This window comes from Stegodyphus dumicola, chromosome 4 (assembly GCF_044657685.1).
Source record: "Stegodyphus dumicola isolate Sdum_Otavi_A_Nest chromosome 4, ASM4465768v1".
In the NCBI taxonomy this organism is placed as follows: Eukaryota; Metazoa; Arthropoda; class Arachnida; order Araneae; family Eresidae; genus Stegodyphus; species Stegodyphus dumicola.
Window position 1 is genome coordinate 137,004,955 of NC_140771.1, and position 6,477 is coordinate 137,011,431.

The following is a 6,477-nucleotide window of genomic DNA, read 5'->3' on the forward strand; positions in this document are numbered from 1 at the left end:
TTCTAAATGTGTTTTTAATTTTGCAGGTTTCATGCTTTCCATATGCCAAGTTTTTACTGCATTTAACACACAATGGCTATTAATTTTCCATTAATAATGCAACATGTAAAACAGTATAAAATAAACTCTTCTTGATATTTACTCAATTTTTTTTAGAAGCAGAAAGAGAACCAGTGGATTCATTTTTGTTTGCATTTTCATTAATAGTTTTTCTCTAAGTTTTTTTGATGTTGGTTCATCCATCCTGTTTCTCTTGTGAACATTGGGTATCTATTTTGGGCCATTTAACCATCAGGAACAAAATTGCAACTAAAACGAAATTGTTTTCATTATCCTTAGACACTACTGAATTTTCCAATACTTAGGAAATGTTAAGTGCTTACTTGACAACAAATTTTATTAGAAATAAGAAACATAGTTTATAAATGATGCGTATTACAATTATAAATTGCATGCAAGACACTACTAAGATAGTAAAAAAAAAAACTACATCTTAGCTGCGCGTATGCAATTGCTTTGAAATTTGATTCGAGCTGTTTGGAAATCATCAAGCATAACACACAAATCAAGTGGAAAGCAATAAAATCGAAATTAAAATATGGAAATGTTAAAAAACATCAAAAATTCTCTTCAAATTTTGTATCTTTTAGTGTCAAATAAATTTCTTTGAATTTGGTGACCCCCACAAATTTGTTCATGACTCCCAGGTTTAAATTTTGTAAAAAAAAAAACAATACAAGTTATCAATTGCATTTTGAAAAGAAAAAAAAAAAAAAAACATTGGCTGTCCAATGTGAAAAGTGAATTATGGTTTAATATGTTATGTCTATAGCTTGTGTATTTTGATTATCTAATTAAATACAGAATGATCAGTTCCTTCAAACTTCTGCTGGAATAACTGCTAGAAAATCTGTCCGATTTCAGATGAACAGAAAGCAAGTATTGTATTCTTATTCAACAATTAAAGTACTCTTGCATAATACTTACAAGGAACAAGTTAGGTTATTTAACTAAAGTGCAATCAATTTTATTCCTTATTTGCATGAATGACATATCACACAATGCTGTGTAGGCTGGTGACCTAGCGATGATGACTCAAAATGCATCTCTGCATTCAGGCATACACTCCTTACAAGAATATTACCATGCACTGGAGTCCTAGCTTCAGCAGGTACATTTTGTTGTGCTATGCAATCTCTGTGGGTCCTAAATTCTAAAAACTTTTTCACTTTTTTTTTTTAATTTCAAAAATTTTGCTACTTGATATTTCTGTGAATTCCAAAATTTTGCACACCTGCCATAACCACACTGGCTGTGGCCTCAGTTATCCAATGTTCTAGCAAGATCAAATATTGTAACGTTATTTTAGACCAGACTTTCTTGAACTGTAGATCGCAACCCCCATCTACAGCAGGGGGTCGCAAAAATTTTTAGTAGTTTTGTTATTTCTTAAACTCAATATAATTTTCAATTACCCAATATGTTTACCCAATGTATCTGAAAATAGATAAAGATAAGACAATACAGACAAAGAGAAAGACAAAAATGTTTCAATGCATTCTTTTTATAATATAAATGTTCATTTTACTTGCTTTGCACATGACGCTGTCATTTCATCTGTTACTTAATTAAAATTTTAACATTGTCTTAAAATGAGATATTAAAGATAATAACCTAATACTGCAATACTATCTTACAGTACAAATGAAAAAACTGACAGTTTCACTCGCGCGTTTCGGATTTTTGCAATGCTTATGGGGTCCCACAAAATTTTCGTAAGTATTTTGGGGTCATGAAAAAAATCTGTGATAAAAAAGGGTCACGACTAAAAAAAAGTTTTAAGAAGCCCTGTTTTAGACCAGTTTCCATTTTTGGCCTGTTTTGTTTCTCAGCTGAATTATGTTTCTGTGGGAATTTTTCTATATTTTTACTGTTTCAGCTGAATGGAAAAACACGCTGAAATGTTTGAAATGACTATAAGGGGAAGAGGATCAAATATCTCACATTATTATCATCTCTATTTATCTCCTGTTTCGGTTGAGTTGAATTATGTTTTTTGATAGAATTTTTCCATATTACATATTTCAGTTAACAAAAAATCAACTTTTAAAATATTGAGGAAAAGCATGTACTAAAATGTTTCAAAATGAAAATGTGGGATAAATAAATATATGAATTAGTTTTTTCTAGGAGTTCTTAGAGATATATATGTATAAAGAAATTTAGAACCAACTTTTCACAAAGACTAAAAAACTGAAGTTCAAATGATCTTCATAAAATCCTATCTAAATGTAGAATAAGAATACTTTAAAATGTAAAAATTAATACATTGACTGCCGCGCACATTTTACGTGATTTGCCCATGATGCCAACTTGAAATTTTTATTATGCGATATATATTATGTTGAAATATTAGCTACAGAACATAATGTTATATATAATCGTGCTTAATGCATTTTTCATGCTGGCCGTCACCGGCGACCCCCAAACATATGTAGACCATTTTTGTGATTTATAATTTAAATTTTTACGATTTATTATTCTTCAAACCATTAGAGTAACAATGGTACTATTTAAAAATTTATCAGTATCAATATTTATTCTAAGTTTGTATTTTACTATTGGTCGGATTGCCGGTGGCACCTGGGACACTGTAGCCAAATCGAGTGCTGGTCATCGGTGATCCCCACAGCAGTCAACATGTTAAAATAAACCCTCACAAGAAAAACAAAAAAGAAGTATAAAAGAACAAGAAAGGTCAGGAATTCAACTAACTTTAACATAATATCGTCAAGAGGAGGTATGTCGAATTTAATTACATTTCCCCTTTTAAAACAAAATCCTTGCTTCTATGTATCCAGAATCAGCTAATGAACCATTTCAATATATTTTTTATCTTAATAGTTCACCAAAAAATTCTAGTCCTCCTCAAAGCGAAGGAAAATCATTGAAAATATCTTCCGATTTAAAAATATTTTTCTAATCTAAAAAAAAAAAAAAAAAAGAAAGAAAGAAAACATGCCCTTAAAAGTGTAGAAAAAATTAAAATCCTGCAGTGGAAAATCTTTTAAAGTTCAAAATAATCTTAACACAAAACTTTACTAGAACCTCTTATCAAACAGCAGTAGCAAAGGAAAATAAGGGGGTGGGAGAAAGTAAAATCATTAAAATATCTTTTAAAAAGATTTTACTAGTCTAAAAAGAATATTTGATATTCTACATTTACAGGATTTTATCAAGTTAATTTGAATTTCAATTTTTATTCTTTCTGAAAAATTGGTTCTAAATTTTTTTATTTGTATATTTACTGATCAATTTTTAGCAGCATAATGCAAGTAAAATTTTTGGAAGGATTATAAATTTTCCTTTAAAAAAAAATATTTGTATATACATAGTCCAAACACATCTGTATACAGTGGAATACGTTTAACGTGAAAACGCTTAAGGCGAAATATTGGTTAACACAAAATAATGCAACAGTCCCGACAAACAAACTACTATGTATTTTCATGCATTTTGTTTCTCTTACAACAAAAATTGTTTTAACATGAAAAGGTATCCTTTCTGGAAATGAACAAAATACAGAAAACACTGGCATCGCAGGGGAGATTTAAGCAGAGTGTGAAATGAAAGAGAGGTGGTTTCACGTTTCCTTAGAAAAGAGGCTAATTTGGCTTTGAAATACCCTCGAAATAGCCTGTGATACAAGCCAGTTTTGTTTATCTATGCTACTTTTGCCTTCCACCTCTACAAACATCTCATCTCTCATCAGTTAGCTTTGGAATTTGGTGACGAGTACATGGTAGTATGAGTAAAAATTAGTGAGTTTTGTGCATATGATGCATTGCATGGAATTCAGCGATTCTAAGCATGAATGAAAATTCTTTTCATTATACACGATTCTCAAAAGTATCGTTCTTTGGCGCCAAAAGAAATGGAGAAGTAGGATATTGAAACTGAGCTGACACTTAATGAAATGTTTGAGAAAGTTTCTGTATTAATGAACTGTCTTACTGTCTATCGGAAGAATTCGTTGCAGTAGTTTACGATAATGTGTGTACAGCCCCAATTATGGCAGACAAAGTTATTTTGGAGTTTGTTCAAAGGTAAAAAAATATCATTGATGCAGATTCTGATGACGAAAATAAATGAATAATGTAGTTCCTGTTCCACATCATCTTAAATGAGGAACATCATAAAAAGTATGGACAATTATATAGACGCACATTCTGATGGTGAAATGAATAGCAAAATGTTCGACATTGACAATTTGATGCTAAAAAAGACAATGCAAAGAAAAATATCAGATTATTTTCCCAAAACTCAAATAATGTTTTTTTTTTTTTTTTTTTTTTCAAAAAACTTGAAAATTTTGTATTAAATTCCATTAAGTTCTTGTGGATGTTTTTGTTTCATTGATTTTTATTAAAAATATGCATATATACATATCTATGTAAATAATATGTACTCTAATAAGCTTAATTTTGTTGAATATATGTTTTTTTTTTTTTTTTCAATATTCTTTAACATGAAAAAATATTTCAGTCCCCTCTGTTTTGTGTTAAATGATTTTTACTGTATATCTATTGCACATAAATCCCTTTCTTACATAAAATATAAATGTACGTATAAAATAACTAAATAAATTGTAAAGGAAGTTTAATTAGCAACAATGAAATCTTAAAAATGTAGTATGAAATTTATAATGGCAAACATTAAAATAGATGAAAGTAAATAAAATTTAAATTATAGAATTTACTTTATAAAATTAATAACAAGTGGTTAAAAATATGTATTTTAATTGCTTAAAACATGGAAGTTATTTGGCAGAGATTGTTGGATATAAAATTACAACTTCAAATTTTCAGATTACTATTGTTCATATTTAAAGTCTCAATTTACAGTCTTAACAACCATTGTAAAAATAACCCGTTATCATATTCCAAAGATCAGCAGCATACATTTTTTTTTAAATCGTGCATAATATTAAATATTGGCTTTTGATAGTCAAGTTGATACAAATAAGATGAACTGTTTTTATGATTTCAGACTAGTAGTTTATTCTTCCATTCACTTATTACAGTATTTCATTTTTTATATGCTCGACTATCCAAAATTTCAAGAGCTTTCCGGATATTTTTTAGTTGAATTTTTACTGTACACACATTTCAGTATTTATATCGTCAAAATTGCACAGACACACACTTGAACTTTCTTTTTCGTTCATGAAAATCAAAGTTCATTACACAAACATGCAATCACACTGCACAAGCATGTATGGAAATTCTTAACACATTTAGTAATCCTGATAATTGATTACACATTTAGTAAATAAAACAAAATATTTTAATGTATAACAAATGAAAAAAGTTATAAAACAGAGCATAATACTACAGTTACGAAGATACTTAATGTTATAAAAGTTAGGTAATTTTAGTTTTTCACCAAAGCAATGAAATATTTTGATAATTATGAAGTTCCTTGTATATCTTTATAAATGAACTTTATTGCTGTTTTAAGCAATTAAACAACTGTCCAAGTTATTTTAATACTTTTGAAATATATACACTAAAAGAAACATTAAAATTTATTAATCTATTTGTCAATCTTGATTTTGGTATAAAAGTCTGCAGAATGCTTCGTAGTTTTTAAGCGCACAGAGGCACTGTAATTCTTTCTTATTCCTTGATCTAAAGTTTTCTGCAAGTTTTTTTTTTTTTTTTAAATTTATTTATTTATTAAAATATCTGGGTTGGCACACATACAATTTTTGTATAGTGACTTCAGATGTGGATAAGTTTTGCGAACACTCGTTTGTTTTACTGGCTTCGCTGAATTTTGCGATGAATGCATCACATTTATTGCGGAGTCTTCCAAATTTTTCATATTGTTAATGCATCAGCAGTGAATTATTCACCTCTTTCCTCAAGTACACTACGGCGATAAACAACTATTCACTAAAGATTTTGCTTAAATTTCCACTCATAATAATTTAAATTGCGAAAATCTCACAATTAGCACCCAAACACACTAATCAACACCACAATTCTTTCGAAAACGCGCCGTAGTAGTCAAAAGTGGGGTACGCCGTCTTGCCAGGTGAAACTAAGGCTACTATAAATCTAATCTAATCGGTATCTTTTACAAAATTGGCCTTGGCTACAACGAGCCTTAATCCAATCGGTTAGTCGATATTTCGGTGACGTCAAAAATTCGAAAAGTGGGGTAGGGCAGTACCTCCTATATAGGAAGCCAAGCCTCTAGGGTTGCTTGAACGGTCTGACGTCATCTAAGTCGTCATTCCTACCATCTTCCACTAGCGTCTACGGAGAGAAGGCAACTTTTGGGATCGTGATCTGATCCTCCTGTGCGCATCTCAATTTGCGCATATGCTGCCGTGCACTTCGTGAAATTTTGTTTATTTACGTGAAGTACTCTGTGGTTTTGAAATTTGCGTCATGTGTTGAGAATGGATGA